Source organism: Lepidochelys kempii, chromosome 7 (genome assembly GCF_965140265.1).
Source record: "Lepidochelys kempii isolate rLepKem1 chromosome 7, rLepKem1.hap2, whole genome shotgun sequence".
NCBI classification, from domain to species: Eukaryota; Metazoa; Chordata; order Testudines; family Cheloniidae; genus Lepidochelys; species Lepidochelys kempii.
Genome location: NC_133262.1, coordinates 53412339 through 53429893, shown reverse-complemented (window position 1 = coordinate 53429893; position 17555 = coordinate 53412339). Strand labels below are relative to the sequence as shown.

The 17555-nt window shown below is 47.0% G+C and overlaps 1 protein-coding gene across 50 annotated transcripts in view; it reads left to right on the top strand.

Moving 5' to 3' along the window:
• Positions 1 to 17555, top strand: part of SORBS1 (sorbin and SH3 domain containing 1) — a 263699-nt gene that overhangs the window by 127717 nt on the left and 118427 nt on the right. For 49 of the 50 annotated variants that reach the window (XM_073352785.1, XM_073352772.1, XM_073352783.1 and 46 more), the window contains one exon: positions 11945 to 12049. The exons of the other annotated variant lie outside the window; for it this stretch is intronic. The gene's annotated coding sequence lies outside the window, so the exon portion shown is untranslated. The remainder of the gene's footprint in view (positions 1 to 11944; positions 12050 to 17555) is intronic. 50 annotated transcript variants of the gene reach the window in all.

Genomic DNA, 17555 nt, shown 5'->3' with positions numbered 1-17555 from the left:
CAGTCGCTGCTGCACGGCTGGGGGGGCCAGAGCTGGATCAAGGGACACCCACGGCTGGAGTCCGAAACCCTGTGGCTGGGGGTCAGAGCCCACTGTTGCACAGCTGGAGCCCAAGGCTAGAGGAAGCAGCAGGTGGAAGTGGGGTGAGCCTGGGGCCAGGGCCAGGGCTCAAAGTCCGTGGCCAAGGGATGGAGTCTGCTGCCCCCCACCTCAGGTCTGAAGCCCAAGCCCCACTGCCTGCCTGCTTCTTCAGCATTTGTGGCTCCAGAGGGGGACAGGGCCCAACCCCTGCTAGCAGCCCTGGTTTGCCTCCTCCTCCCCTCCTTCCCCCCATCATCACCCAGGAGGCTCTGGCCGCATGAAAAGTGCCTGGTGGCCGCATTTGAGAAATGCTGCATCCTCAATCTTTTTCATGCTGGGACCTCCCCACCTCCAAGACTACTTCTCATCCAGCCAAGAGTGAGCTGGGGTACCCCTGCTGTATAGCAATCTCTGGAGGGCAACCCCATGACAGCAGTGTGTGACCTCCACAAGTTGAGAACCTCTGCATTATGGCAAATGCTGTCCCAAATGGAAGTGTCATAAGATTAATTGTCTAATTGCTGCAGTCTCATCCTGAGCATGCTGCCCATTGGTAGTGGTGGTGTACATTGTCTTGTTGCCATTCACTGTGTTGTCTCTCCGTCCCCTGTTTTTTTTTTTCCTCCTTAGACAGTTTTATTGAGCACAGCCTCTTAGGAACCAAGTCAGTGAGCCTGATCTCAAACTTTTACTCCCGGGGGAATTCTGCGCAGAATTCATGACCCCCACAGACTTTCTTTCCTGCAGAAAATACATTCTGCTGGAAAGATGCTGTAATTACACCTTTCACCCATGAGGGGCAGCCGTAGTGCTAGAAGATAGGGCAGCTGGCTCATGGGAGCAGTCAGTCAGAGAGAGAGGGGGCTGAGGCTGCGTTCCTCACAGTGACATGCCCTTGGGGCCAGGTGAGGCACAGGATATGTGCGGGATGGACAGAGTGGGGCACACGGGGCTGCTGTGGGGGGGTCACATAGACTGGGGTTCAGAAGGGCTAGTGAGGGGAAAGACTGGGGTAGGGGGACAGTAGCTAGTGAGGTGACAGCATTGAGCCAGGGGCTGAATGGGAGGGGGTGAAGAGCCACATGGGGATGGGGGTGCAGGGACACATGGGGATTGGGGGAAGCTGAGTGGGGGTGCAAGGCCACATGGGGATGGGGTGAGGAGGGATAGCTGAATGAGAGTGCAGGGGACAAGGGCAGATGTGCCTGACTGAATGGGAGGGGCACTGAATGAGGTCAGCCAGGGTCTGCATGGGGGAGGCTCCCCAACTCCCTAACAATCCCTCCTCCCCCGCAAAAAACTGCTCCATACTTCTCCCACCCACACCCAACAGTGCTCCAGGTTCACTCCCAGGCTCCTGCCCAGCAATTACTTCCCTCTCCCTCAGCTCCTCCGTTACTCCCAAGCCTTTGCACTCCTTCTGAGGGTTGTGGGAAATACGATTCTGTATTGTAGTTTAAATTAATTATTACTCAAAGTTCTGTGTTAATATGTCTAGTAAGGAATCTATTTGTCAAAAAACATTTCCTGAATCTTTTTTTGTTTTCTGTATTGTTACAGACATACTTTCTGGAGAGGTATTTTGAAATTAATTACCAAAATAATTGAAACTCGCATGATTATATTGTGTTATTTTGACAAATAAAATATGCAGAATTTTGTAATATTGTGCACAGAATTTTTAATTTTTGGCACAAAATTTCCACAGGAGTAAACGTTAGATTTTTGTTGCATTTTATTTATTGGTATTAGTGCCTATTGTGATTCCATGTGAAGAAATGTAATTAAAACAGAGCCCTGTGGGTGTATTGTTGTGCATTTGACCCATTGCCTCGGTTACTGATCCTCACCTCCTTCTAATGTATTGGTAAGTAGTGGCACTTCTCATGTCTTTAACACTTATGTAACAGATGCTGAAAGATTAGAATTGGTGGTATCTGCTACTATTTTGGGGCATGGGCTGGGTGCCAACCTCTCTGCGCTACCTTCCTGAGAAACAAGTATTTAGTTTTGTCATGAAGAGCATTACTCACTCTCCTCCTTGACATGCTCCAATACATGTAATGAGCAATGATTTACATGAGGCTGTGCCGATGCTCTTCTCGGGCAGCCTGGGCTCGGCTGGCTTGAATCTCCCACTGGGGAAGAGGAAATGGACTCCTCTTCAGCTAAATCTAGAGATGCTGAAAAAAGAGCCCAAGATAGGAAAGGGAGGGGTGATTCTAACCTTACTGACACCGATATAAATCAGGAGTAACTCAGTTGAAGTCAGTGGCCTGCTGGCATGAGAGGAGAATGAGACACTGAGCATTGTAATAACAAAGCTATTCATTTATTTATTCCCTTTATAATGCTGCCCCTCTTCTCCTTCCACAAAGTGACTGGGACAAATTGACTGCTGGTGTAAGCAGCTGCAATTCCACTGAAGTTGCATCCAGTTACACCCAGAGGGCCAGAGCTGCCTCTGGTGCATGCGCTGATTTGGTCCCTGGCATCAGCCAGAAAAGCATAATAGGTCTCCCTTCTGTCTAAGGCCCTGGAGAATTGGCAACATCAGTCTAAGGGGAGTTTTTGTGCGTTCACCCACCTTTCTGGTTCTCTGCTGACTCCTCTCTCCCAGAATCCTCAGGGCTAAAATGGAGGGTCCTTACGGTTGGGATGGAGACTCAGGAGTTTACTGTCTCTTAGGCCAGCTGGCAATAGTGCTACCTTACTACAGATAGCAGGGGCTTTTGGAAGCACCATGCCATATCACCTCCAGGAGATCCCCAGTCTCATGCAGGTGGCATTTTTAGAGGAAGAGCCTTCACTGGCCATTCTCCACTGCCAACTTCTTGTGTGTTGATGTGTTTCACAGGCACTTATTGGGCTGTCTGTATTATTAGATGCTTTTCTGGTACATATTGGCAGCTTCCCAACTATGTCTTTCTGCATGTGAGTGTGAACCTGTGCGTAGCATGGGTGAAACCAAAAGGACCATCACATCCAAGTAGAGAATGATTGTATCCGTAACAGACTGGCGAGGTTTGCCTGAATTAGCACACCCATCAGGTGTTGATTCTGCTGGGAAAGAGGCTGAATGAGTTCTGCTGACTCTCTGAGGCAGGTGACTCATTACCCTGCCCAGATATATCAGGGAGGTGAGAGTGCTCAGAATGTGCTTGTGCACCCCCCCCCATTGACTTGACTGGCAAGCCATGTGCCAGTTGGAGACCAGGATTTGGTCAAATATGCTAATTATTATTAATTTTGTCATACTTCCCCTCCTTATCGCCCTAGAGACAATTCAGTGATCTGTGGGACATTCCAGTTAAGTGACACAGACTGACCAGGTCAATTGGCTGCACTTTTCTGCGGAAAAGGACCTAGGGGTGACAGTGGACGAGAAGCTGGATATGAGTCAGCAGTGTGCCCTTGTTGCCAAGAAGGCCAATGGCATTTTGGGATGTATAAGTAGGGGCATAGCGAGCAGATCGAGGGATGTGATCGTTCCCCTCTATTCGACATTGGTGAGGCCTCATCTGGAGTACTGTGTCCAGTTTTGGGCCCCACACTTCAAGAAGGATGTGGATAAATTGGAGAGAGTCCAGCGAAGGGCAACAAAAATGATTAGGGGACTGGAACACATGAGTTATGAGGAGAGGCTGAGGGAGCTGGGATTGTTTAGCCTGCAGAAGAGAAGAATGAGGGGGGATTTGATAGCTGCTTTCAACTACCTGAAAGGGGGTTCCAAAGAGGATGGCTCTAGACTGTTCTCAATGGTAGCAGATGACAGAACGAGGAGTAATGGTCTCAAGTTGCAGTGGGGGAGGTTTAGATTGGATATTAGGAAAAACTTTTTCACTAAGAGGGTGGTGAAACACTGGAATGCGTTACCTAGGGAGGTGGTAGAATCTCCTTCCTTAGAGGTTTTTAAGGTCAGGCTTGACAAAGCCCTGGCTGGGATGATTTAACTGGGAATTGGTCCTGCTTTGAGCAGGGGGTTGGACTAGATGACCTTCTGGGGTCCCTTCCAACCCTGATATTCTATGATTCTATGACCCCCAGATCCCTTTCCGTAGTACTCCTTCCTAGGCAGTCATTTCCCATTTTGAATATGTGCAACTGATTGTTCCTTCCTAAGTGGAGTACTTTGCATTTGTCCTTATTGAAATTCATTCTATTTACTTCAGATCATTTCTCCAGTTTGTCCAGATCATTTTTAATTTTAATCCTATCCTCCAAAGCATTTGCAATCCCTCCCAGCTTGGTATCATCTGCAAACTTTATAAGTGTACTCTCTATGCCATTATCTAAATCACTAATGAAGATATAGAACAGAACCGGACCCAGAACTGATCCTGCAGCACCCCGCTTGTCATGCCCTTCCAGCGTTGCTGCGAACCACTGATAACTACTCTCTGGGAACAGTTATCCAACCAGTTATGCATCCACGTTATAGTAGCACCATCTAGGTTGTATTTTCCTAGTTTGTTTATGAGAAGGTCCTGCGAGACCGTATCAAAAGCTTTACTAAAGTCAAGATATACCATGTCTATCACTTCCTCCCTATCCACAAGGCTTGTTACCCTGTCAAAGAAAGCTATCAGGTTGGTTTAACACGATTTGTTCTTGACAAATCCATGCTGACTGTTACTTATCACCTTATTATCTTCTAGGTGTTTGTAAATTGATTGCTTAATTATTTGCTCCATTATCTTTCGGGGTACAGAAGTTAAGCTGACTGGTCTGTAATTCCCCAGGTTGTCCTTATTTCCCTTTTTATAGATTGGCACTATATTTGCCCTTTTCCAATTGTCTGGAATCTCTCCCGTCTTCAATGACTTTTCAGAGATAATCGCTAATGGCTCAGATATCTCCACAGTCAGCTCCATTCAATTCTGCCATTATCCTGCTGGGGGACCCTGGGAAATCATTTATCCCCTTTGTGTCTGTTTCCCCCGCCACCTTTTGTTGGTGCTGTCCAATTACAATGTAGGCCCTTCATGGCAGGGCCTGTCTGTTGCTGTGTGTACAACATATAAATAGCAATAACTGTCTCTCTGGTTTTAAAGAGCTCCTTAACGTTTTCTGTCTTTAAAAGCTTGTTGAATGGCCTCTGGCCCTATTCTTAGTCCCTTCAGATTCCTTTCTCTCCTATTCTAAAACTGGCCTCCTCATTTGCGGTCTATTCGTATTTGATTATGTTTTCATTGCATTGCATTTGCTTTGATTTTTGCAGCACAGTGTCCCAAGCACTTTGGCAGGCAGGCGCTGTACAAATAACAGTATTATGTCAACCAGGATCAGCCTCTCGCATGCTTTACCTTGGAAACAATGCAAAACTCTTACATTTCTTTAACGTGGCTGCTCTGGTTCTGGTGCTGAAGGCTGTGTGTAGACCTTTGCATCCCCTTGCAGGCTCCAGGTCTGAGCTCACTCATGGTGTTTGTCACTGATGCCCATAATGGTATTGGAAGCTGTACTGCCTGTTTGATGGCTGCTCTAGGAGATCAAACTGTGTAGTGACGAAAATTAATGTGAGAATAAAGAAGTGTTGAACTGACAAATGCATACCCAGTTGATCAGCTGTGCCTAGTTGAATCTACCTAGGTTAGAGGATGTAGACCTTCAGGTGGACTCACTGGATCACATTAGGCCAGTGGTTTTCAACCTGTGGTCCGCGGACCCTTGCAGGTCCACAAACTCTGTCTAAGATTTCCGAAGGTGTCTGCACCTCCGTTTGAAATTTTTTGGTGGGCCGCAAGTTTAAAAAGGTTGAAAACCCCCACTGTATTAGGCCATTGATTAAAACGGGATGACCCTGTATAATAAGGAATTTCCTCCCTTCACTCTCTCCTTTCATTCTCTTCAGATGTTCTGAGTGTCTGCCCAGTGAAGAGTTTTTTAAATGATATATTAACTTTATCTGGCACCTCAAAGTGGTGCCAGGCAAGTGATTGGCACATCTGGGGAAGGGGCATAAATGGCTCAATTCTCCAATTCTCCACATCCTGGGGACTGCCAGGGGTTCAACTATCCCTTACCAGAGGTTAGAGCAGCCTCAGGGAGCACCAGTGGATAATAGAAACACTGGAACACTTTGTGCTTTGGCTCAGCCCCTCTTGTTCCTGCCATGCCACCTCCCTACCCTGGAATGCCCTCTATTTTGGGGGTGGGGAAGCAGACGGGGCTGATGAATAGCTGGCTATATCAGATCTGTGCAAGCTCTGGTCTCCTCTGTGCTTGCGCTGAGCATCTGGCCCTAGATGTATTTAAATAGGGGGAAATCCTTGCTCAAAAGTGAGAATGCTAGAAGCATATTTAAAATGTTTACTCTCCCTGTTTGAATTGTTTGCAAACAGATTTGGACTTTCTCAGCTTGTTCAAATCTTTTCTTGGAGCTCTTTTTTATCTGTGTATTGTGGAGAGTTGGTGTTTTGATTGGAGACAGAGGTCTACTCACGGTATGTTTCTCTTCCCTGACTGAGCATTGCTCTTGCAGTCAGCTTTCTGGTGGTATGTGATCACAGTCGAAACAAATTACTGTAAAAATTAAAAAGAATATTTGTGGAAACTTTTTTTCTTCAGCATTCACCCATCTCTGATTACATCTACCATTCCAGGAGGATGGGGGGAGGAAAGGTTCGCAGGGGCACAGGGTTGGTGTGACACTTTGGGGTTCAACCCAGACTAGTGGTTGTGTCACCGCCTGCCCTGCAACTCTGGGTGCCTAGAATGCTGTGCTGCTGTGGCTCACAGCCTGGACCCCAACAGCCAGCAGACAAGCATGCAGGTCATACCCTGGCTTCCACCGCCCAGTTACCTTTTTGTACCTGAGTTGGGTACACTGAATATGTCGTTCTCGATAAACTGCTGACCCAGAACAGTGAACCATCAGTGGGGCTCTGTATCACAGTTGGCCTAATGCTGCTGCCATTGATGCTAATGGGAGATTTTCTACTACATCAATGGGAGCAGAGTTAGACCAAGGGTGAGTGCTTATGCAAATCCACCCTGAAACTCCATCCACATCCCAATACTTTAGAATCTGCCAGCAGCCAGTGGTGGGAAGACCTCCAAATGTGCCAACATTTGGAAGCTTAGCTGAACCTGTTTAGAATGGGAAAGAAGAACCACCCAATAACTGCTACTACTCATTGCTCTTTTTACCTCTTCCAAAGGCCCATGAGTGGCTTCCTGTGCTCCCCGTGTCCTCTCTGGCGCACCCCATGCTGTGTATTGAGGTTCAAGCTTTGTTGTAAGAACCATCAGCATGGGAGAGGGTTTCTGTATGCTGTTTCCAGGTTCCAGTTTCTCTCTCCACACCCAAACCCACGTCTTATCCCGTGTGTTCAGTATCGAGCTCTCTGCTTTGAGCAGCATTTGGCAGTTGTCAGGTTTCAGAGTAACAGCCGTGTTAGTCTGTATTCGCAAAAAGAAAAGGAGTACTTGTGGCACCTTAGAGACTAACCAATTTATTTGAGCATGAGCTTTCGTGAGTTACAGCTCACTTCATCGGATGCATACCGTGGAAACTACAGAAGACATTATATACACACAGAGACCATGAAACAATACCTCCTCCCACCCCACTGTCCTGCTGGTAATAGCTTATCTAAAGTGATCATCAAGTTGGGCCATTTCCAGCGCAAATCCAGGTTTTCTCACCCTCCGCCCCCCCCCCCCCCCACAAACTCACTCTCCTGCTGGTAATAGCCCATCCAAAGTGACCACTCTCCCTACAATGTGCATGATAATCAAGGTGGGCCATTTCCTGCATAAATCCAGGTTCTATCACTCCCTCACCCCCCTCCAAAAACCACACACACAAACTCACTCTATAATGTCTTCTGCAGTTTCCACGGTATGCATCCGATGAAGTGAGCTGTAGCTCACAAAAGCTCATGCTCAAATAAATTGGTTAGTCTCTAAGGTGCCACAAGTACACCTTTTCTTTTTAAAGAAACCAAGAATGCTCTTTCTCTAACACTTTTCCTTTTTAACATTTTCACAAAGTTTAGCTGCTTAATTTCCTCCAGCCTATGCAGAGTTAAATTTTTTTTACTCTCTTTTCTCTTTGTAATTATGCCTGGGGGTGCCGTACATAGGACCTTCTCCCCCTTTACCTGCCTCCCTCCAGCCTCTGCAGAGTTAACTTTTTCACTCTTTTTGTATTCCTGGAGTGCCTCTTTCATTATTTTCAGCTGGCTTTGGGTATTTGTAGCCAGCACCTTCCAATTGTCTGTTCCCTTTTCCATTTGTGCCTTTTCCTCTTTACATGAAGACAAGCAGAGGGAAGAATCCATACATGCCTCCCACAACAACCAAATTCATGCCTGTCCCAGCTGGGAGCTTGGCCCCCACAGTTCCCTGCTGCCAGGGTGGTGGGGGACCCGACAATTCTCAGGCGCTGCGGCCTCAAGTCACAGAGAGCTCTGGAAGTCACGGATTCTGTGATTTCCGTGACCTCCATGACAAAATCGTAGCCGTAATTATAACACAGACTTGAATGGAATACTTTTGATAACTAGAAATTTACCAGAAATTGCAGAGGACAACCTGAAGTCTCTCAGGACTTTTAAACATAAAACACAGAACACACTTTAGAGAGTAATTTTATGAGACATCATTTAGGGCTGTTTAAACCCCGCATGGCCCCACAATATGCCAACGTTTTTATGGCTGATTTAGAACAATGCTTCCTCAGCTCTCGTTCCCTAAAGCCCCTACTCTACTTGCGCTATATTGATGACATCTTCATCATCTGGACCCATGGAAAAGAAGCCCTTGAGGAATTCCACCAGGATTTCAACAATTTCCATCCCACCATCAACCTCAGCCTGGTCCAGTCCACACAAGAGATCCACTTCCTGGACACTACAGTGCTAATAAACGATGGTCACATAAACACCACCCTATACCGGAAACCTACTGACCGCTATTCCTACCTACATGCCTCCAGCTTTCACCCTGACCACACCACACGATCCATCGTCTACAGCCAAGCTCTGCGATACAACCGCATTTGCTCCAACCCCTCAGACAGAGACAAACACCTACAAGATCTCTGTCAAGCTTTCTTACAACTACAGTACCCACCTGCGGAAGTGAAGAAACAGATTGATAGAGCCAGAAGAGTTCCCAAAAGTCACCTACTACAGGACAGGCCTAACAAAGAAAATAACAGAACGCCAGTAGCCGTCACCTTCAGCCCCCAACTAAAGCCCCTCCAACGCATTATTAAGGATCTACAACCTATCCTGAAGGATGACCCAACACTCTCACAAATCTTGGGAGACAGGCCAGTCCTTGCCTACAGCCAGCCCCCCAACCTGAAGCAAATACTCACCAACAACCACATACCACACAACAGAAGCGCTAACCCAGGAACCTATCCTTGCAACAAAGCCCGTTGCCAACTGTGCCCACATATCTATTCAGGGGTCACCATCACAGGGCCTAATAACATCAGCCACACTATCAGAGGCTCGTTCACCTGCACATCCACCAATGTGATGTATGCCATCATGTGCCAGCAGTGCCCCTCTGCCATTTACATTGGTCAAACTGGACAGTCTCTATGTAAAAGAATAAATGGACACAAATCAGATGTCAAGAATTATAACATTCATAAACCAGTCGGAGAACACTTCAATCTCTCTGGTCACACAATCACAGACATGAAGGTCGCTATCTTACAACAAAAAAACTTCAAATCCAGACTCCAGCGAGAAACTGCTGAATTGGAATTCATTTGCAAATTGGATACTATTAATTTAGGCTTAAATAGAGACTGGGAGTGGCTAAGTCATTATGCAAGGTAGCCTATTTCCCCTTCTTTTTTCCTCCCCCCCCCCCCCCCGACATTCTGATTAAACTTGGATTTAAACTTGGAGAGTGGTCAGTTTGGATGAGCTATTGCCAGCAGGAGAGTGAGTTTGTGTGCGTGTGTGTGTGTGTGTGTGTGTGTTCCCGGGGTGGGGGTGGAGGGGTGAGAGAGCCTGGATTTGTGCTGGAAATGGCCCACCTTGATTACCATGCACATTGTAGGGAGAGTGGTCACTTTGGATGAGCTATTACCAGCAGGAGAGTGACGTTGTGTGTGTGGTTTTTGGAGGGGGGTGAGGGAATGAGAGAACCTGGATTTGTGCGGGAAATGGCCCACCTTGATTATCATACACATTGTGAAGAGAGTGGTCACTTTGGATGGGCTATTACCAGCAGGAGAGTGAGTTTGGGCGGGGGGGGGGGCGGAGGGTGAGAAAACCTGGATTTGTGCTGGAAATGGCCCAACTTGATGATCACTTTAGATAAGCTATTACCAGCAGGACAGGGGGGTGGGAGGAGGTATTGTTTCATGGTCTCTGTGTGTATATAATGTCTTCTGCAGTTTCCACGGTATGCATCCGATGAAGTGAGCTGTAGCTCACGAAAGCCCATGCTCAAATAAATTGGTTAGTCTCTAAGGTGCCACAAGTACTCCTTTTCTTTTTGTAAACCTGGAGAACATTTCTTTCAGGCACCTTGCCCATGTGGGTTGTATGGGAGCTCATACACACATGCATGCTCACACACATGCATGCTCGCAGCCACACTTTCACTTTCACACCCTACATGAAAAAGAATAAAAAGGCCCGAGATGTCTCCCAGCTTAAAAAAAGAAAGAAAAGAAAAAAGCCCACGTCTGAGGAAGATAACGTGGTCTTATCTGGGTGAAAAAATTTTGAGATTATATTGCATCACCAGTTTATGTAAAATTCAATATAAATATCCTATAAAAATAGCTAATTGGGAGGGGGGAAAACCTAGCACAAAGCCCAGTCACTCAACATTCATTCATCAGCAATATTAAAAATAAAACATATTCCATTTCATCACCTCCAGTTCCTTCTGGGGCATTTGCAGTACTTTTTCTATTTTAGAACTGGGCTATAAGCAAAACATCTTATCTTCTGGAATCTTCATCTTGACAGAGGAAATTTACTTTAAAGCCCATCAATGAAACCCACTTGAAACATGACATTTTAGATAGGGTCTATATTCCAGTACAGGCTATTCCTCTTTCAGTACCAAGCGGTTGAATGGTATCACTGGTCTCGTGGTTTTGGCTTTTGCTTACTGAACAAAATTCAGTAGTGCTGCCTTTTCCCTCTAAAGGGTGCGTGTTCAATCCACAGCAATGCCTCATGCAAATAGAGATCATGATTAGGGTTACAATTTTGTCACAGAAGTCACAGAATCTGTGACTTTGCTCCCAGCCTATATTTCTAATGATGCCTGCCCTACAAATTCCAGAATTCCTTTGATTGGGGGCAGGACATGTCAGAGTTGGGACTTGAACCCCTTTTAAAGCCTCAGCTGTGACCCTCTTCTTTGTCTCACCCACCCCCCAGTGCTGAATTGGCATTGCACCAAACTGCCAGTCTAAAGGTAACCTGAATATGGATCCAAACACCATCTCTTCGACCCACTGCTGACTTCAGTAAGTCAGAGATGGCAGCAGGGAGCCATTCCTTCTTTCCTCGTTCCCCCCCCAGGGAAGCCAATGGGAGTTGTGAATGGGTGAGGAAGTCAGGATCAATCCCCAGGTATCTAAGCAGCAAATGTTCCAGCCTATTAACTTTTATAAAAAAACATAACATGCAAATATATTTCCCTTCTGTCAGATAGTTCCATTCCTGGAGGTCTGCAGCCCTGTTCAGCCCACTCTCTGTATTAACAGTACCTCTCACCTGGTAAGCCAGCGGAATGAGTATGTTATAAATATTTGCATTTCTGCTTTGGGATGATTTCTCTATCCCAGACCTCTCTGTAAGTGCAATGAATGCCAGGGGCAATGGCATTAATATAACACATTTCCCTCCCTGTCTCTCTCTCGTAGGTATGCATTATTATGTAATAGTTACATGTGAAAAGAAACCGGGATCGCTGGCGGAGAATACTGACTGTTTCCATTGGGCCTGAATAGTTCAGCCAGTTGATTAAAGTGAGTACACTGCAAGGGGTGGGGGAATTAATGGGGGATAGGGTTGCCATTTCTGAGATACAAAAAAATGGGACATCTGACCCATTTCATCTGGGACAGCTACCTCAAAAAAGGGACCTGGGGTAGGAAAACTTGGATAGGTGGCACCCTGTGGGGAGGGGGGGTGGGGGGGGTTTGAAGGATTTTGAAAGTTGGCTTCATTCTGAATCAGAACGTGAAAATTTTGAAACTTTCCACAAAGAAAAATTCTGGGAAAAACTGATTGAGGTGATTGATGTTTTCTTTTGATTTTGACATTTTTTAAAGTGTTACCTTATGATATAATATGATATGAAATTTCAATAGGGCAAACCAAAAAGTTGTTTCGGAATAAAAATGTGGAATGTTTAGTTCCATTTCAACATTGTTGGAACTTTTTTTCCTGGTTTTCTTCTGAAATGAATTCCAGTGAAATTGTGATTTTGTGAAGTATTTCCATTTTAATGGAACTGCATTAGCTAACAGAATATAGTTTTGTCCAGATTTTTCTGACCTGCTCTAGCCAAAAATGTCTGACCCAAAGGAATTCAAGCCCCATATCTGGGTGCCATTTTGTAATGACCCAGGGCTGTACAGACACCACAGTCCTCAACAAGGATCGAACTCAGTAGCTTCACCACCAAAAGCTCAAAAATGTATTTATTTATTATATGTATTTTGAGAGCAGCACATGTGCAAGGTGCTGCCCACACATGGAAAGGCACAAGCCCTGCCTGGAGAAGTTTATCCCTGCCCTCTGAGCTAAACGCATGCCAGACATCTGCTTACCGCCATGCTGTCTTTCTATATCTGGCCACAGATTTTGTCGTGAATCTCATGATACAACTCAGTGGTTCTCAAACTTTTTTATTGGTGACCCCTTTCACGCAGCAAGCCTGTGAGTGCGACCCCCCCCCTTATAAATTAAAAACACTTTTTTAACATTTAACACTATTATAAATCTTGGAGGTGAAGCGGTGTTTGTGGAAGAGGCTGACAGCTCATGCCCCCCACCCCATGTAATAACTTTGCGGCCCCCTGACAGGTCACGACCCAAGTTTGAGAACCCCTTTGATGTGTGGTGTGTTTCTGAAGGCCCGAGCTGCAGGAGGCATGGGATTAGGTCAGAATCTCAGCTTGGATTGAAAACAAGCAGTGTGTTTTTAGCACTCATGGTTGCAGAGAAAAGCTTCAAAATGTGACCTGAATCCCAAAGGCTCAGAAAGCAAAAGACAAAAAAACCCAACCCCAGCCCCCCAGTGTATTACTTGTTTAAAAATCTCATGAATTTTCAGCCAATTTCCTTATTTTTAACAACTTGGGGCTGGCAATGCTGACTGGTTGTGTCTCTACTGTTTTTCTCTTTCTCAGTCATGCTGATGCAGGATTTATAATGCGAACTCCACACAGTCTCCATTGTAACAAAGCTAGTGTGAAAAGTTTTGGGGAGGAGGGAAGGGATCAGATCTGTGTTGAAAGACCAGAAATTGGGTCTGGATCTGTGCCATGTTTTTGGTTAGGAGTGTTATGTTTACAACATACACACACAAAAAAGTGAGTTAAAAACATAAATATTCTTGCTGGAAGGTTGCAACGTAATACGACTTTTATTCTTTATCCAGAATGATAACCCACTCTAGGCAAAACCAGAGAAAGACAAAGCAGGCTGCTCCATAAAACAGAGGCACCCCACCTTACCATGGGCTACCTGACTGCAGACTGACTCTGATCTCACCCTTCCCTACACAGTGCCCTAGTCAGTAAGCAGGATCAGGAAACCCGTGAGGATTTAAAGTGATAACTACACAGTTTGATATCGTTTTCCATACACCACAGAGAGGAAGTCAAGGGGTTGATTGTTCCTTGACAATAGAGATGCAGCCCTGGTAAAACAGATTTGTATTCTTAGGAGGATGTGATATCAGGAATTCAGAATCCCATCCAGGCCTAATTGACTTGTTCGATTAAGTTCTAGGTTGAAACATAGCGAGCAGATCGAGGGATGTGATCGTTCCCCTCTATTCGACATTGGTGAGGCCTCATCTAGAGTACTGTGTCCAGTTTTGGGCCCCACACTACAAGAAGGATGTGGATAAATTGGAGAGAGTCCAGCGAAGGGCAACAAAAATGATTAGGGGTCTAGAACACATGACTTATGAGGAGAGGCTGAGGGAGCTGGGATTGTTTAGCCTGCAGAAGAGAAGAATGAGAGGGGATTTGATAGCTGCTTTCAACTACCTGAAAGGGGGTTCCAAAGAGGATGGCTCTAGACTGTTCTCAATGGTAGCAGATGACAGAACGAGGAGTAATGGTCTCAAGTTGCAGTGGGGGAGGTTTAGATTGGATATTAGGAAAAACTTTTTCACTAAGAGGGTGGTGAAACACTGGAATGCGTTACCTAGGGAGGTGGTAGAATCTCCTTCCTTAGAGGTTTTTAAGGTCAGGCTTGACAAAGCCCTGGCTGGGATGATTTAACTGGGAATTGGTCCTGCTTTTGAGCAGGGGGTTGGACTAGATGACCTTCTGGGGTCCCTTCCAACCCTGATATTCTATGATTCTATGAAAGAGAACTGGCAGCTCTGAGATCAGGCTTGATATTTTTACCCCCACGAGGCACAAGTGCCTCAGGCTTTAAAAGCTTTGTACTGAAGCACAAAGCTTTAGAGACACTGTCATGGATGAGGCTTGGCTGTAAAACCCTTCTCCCTGTAGTGTGATCCCCATGGCAGCCCACTGAGGGGTGGGGTAGTTAGGAAGACAAGGGTCAGAGCCCCCAAAGGGGGAGACTTGCTTCTCAGAGATGCTAGAGCTTTACAAATGAGACGAATGGGAGGGGCAGCTTCCTGCCTTCCTTGATCTCCTGCAGGCACCAGGAGAACAGCCTCTCCAGTCTCTTGTTCCCCTTCCTCCCCACATCATGCATATGCGCCATCAGGTCCGGATTTCAGTGCTCCAGAGTCTGATTGACTCCTCTCTTACATAACTCTGCTGCCTCAAACTGACACCCCCCTGTTGTCTGAGGCACACACATACGGCAGCTGGGATTCAAGGGTTGCATATATCCCGCTGCAGTAACACAAACCCCCTCCAGTACGACGCAAACGAGGCAGCAGCTTCTAGGTTTCCATCACTCTAAGCACATAGAGACTGCTCACAGCATGAGAGTGCTGTGCCTTTTCTGCACTCCGCTCCTCCGCAAAGGGAAAGTGCTTTATCCAGGTCATGGAAGAGGATGCTGGAGAAGCTTATGGGACAAATCGGGCCATTTTTTATGCCCTGCTAATCCTGCTGCCTCCCAAAGCAGCTGCATTCTGCCCCACTGTCAGCCAGGGATGACTCCATTAACATTGATGGAGTGGCACCATTTTACACTAGGCCTGAATCTGACCCCTGTGTTCTCACTGCAATATATTTTTCTAATCAGAACTTGGGAACCATTAATGAATGTTATTCCAGGGACAGGCTGTATTGTCAGGCATTGCCTTGAGCAAGGGGACAGCTTCAGAGTCAAGAAGGAGCTCCGAGAGACACCTCAGAGTCACAATTCCTCCCCACTTCTTCCTTGGTTGGGAACAGGGGGAGAATTGGTAATAATTTGCCGCTGGCCTACCCCAGGAACAATCGATGACACTTCCTATGCCAGCTCAGCTGTGTTGGTCACCTACGCTCTGTCCTGCCCTGCTCTGAGGAGGGAGGGAGTGGGCACACAGCTCTGTGTCTGGGTAGGTGTCCTGCACAGGCCCCCAGGCCCAGACCCTGGCTAGCTCTAACTAATCTGGTATTTTTCTTTCTATGTGACTAAACAATCTTAGGGACTGCGACATATTTTGGTCTAGTATGAATTTTTTGCCAAAGGCACATAGGACACTGGGGAGAACTCTCAGGCAGTGCTATTTCTCCTTTCTTTCATTTAATATCTAATTCGTTTTTATGTACAACCCTCAACCCCATCCACAGATCAAATATTCACTTCAGCCTGGCGCCCCAGCATCCGGCAGTCAGATGAGATTAAAGAGCTCCAGGTCTGGCAATCTGGAGCAAAGGCGGGGAAGAAATAATCTAAATGCTGCATATGGCTTGCATGAGAGATTAATACGATTGGGCTGTCGTCCGTGGGGCAGAGGGGATGGAGAACTCTGATCACTAAAGGAGTCATGTGAAGGTTATTGCTATAGATGGGGGGACAGGTAACAAAGGTGAGCTCATCAGAACGTAGACGGTGAAATCCAGCCCTTACGCATACGCGTAGTTCCTACACTGGACAGGAAATGGAATGTGCTTAGAGCTTGGTGGATCTCTGAGCTATCAAGCTGGGGGCTCGTACCATAGGCACCAACTTCTGCTCCTGCTAGTGGGTGCTCGACCCCCCCCTCCACCTCCAGCCCTGCCCCGACTCCACCCCTGTCCCGCCCCCTCCCACCTGTACCCCGCTCCCATTCCAACCCCTTCTGCAAAGTCCCTGCCCCAACTCCGCCCCCTCCCTGCCCCTATTCTGACTCCTTCCTGCCCACGCCTCTTCCCCGCCTCCTCCCCTGAACGTGCCGCATTCCCGCTCCTCCCCATCCCTCCAAGCATGCTGCCAAACAGCTGTTTGGCGGCGGCAAGGCGGGAAGCACTGGGAGGTAGGCAGAGAACGGGGATGCGGCGTGCTCCGGGGAGGAGACAGAGGAGGAGGTGGGGCACGGCAGTGGGGAGCTTGGCTGCCGGTGGGTGCAGAGCACCCACTAATTGCCCCGTGGGTGCTCCAGCCCCGGGGCACCCACGGAGTCAGCACCTATGGCTCGTACTGTCGTTCCCCTCCTGCTTCTCTACCCATCCTTTGCATGCGGGAGGCTGTTGCATAATTTCTGAAGGGCTAGGGGCCTGATTGCCCCTCCCAACTGATGGACTACATCCCATTAGGCCAATGGAGCAGCAGCCACCTTATTAGGTGTCCCAACCTTGGGCTTTCAGTGAGTGCTAGAAAGCTGCAGGAAGGGAGGAAGCATGATCTGCTCTCTCACTATACCCCCATTGTAGCCAGGCAAAGGTTTCCTCCAGAGGGAGCAGCAACTGGTATCTGAACCCAGTGTCCCACATCTTCACGCCCACTCTGCCCATCTCAGAATGCCAGACAGAGCTAAATAATACAGAGTGGTGCAGAAATAAGACCTTTATCAGCTGAGGCTTGGGAACAGATGGAGAACCTATGAGACAGAGATGCTAGGAGGGATGGTATGTTTCAAATGTTTTCCTTAGTGTCTTCCCAGTCTACTCTTAGATTCACAGCTCCTACTGATTCCACATGGCAGACAGCAAGAACCCAAAACTGAAATATCTACAGTTATCTGGAGGGAAATGTTTGCTGAGTCCTGCTGAGATATGTTGAGTGGGTCATATGGCCAGTGACCAAGTGTCATGGGTGCAACTCATGGCTTGATGGGAAAATTCCTGTTTGCTTTAATCTAGGCCAAGTCTTCAGTTACTGGAGGAGAACTGGGGTGGGATT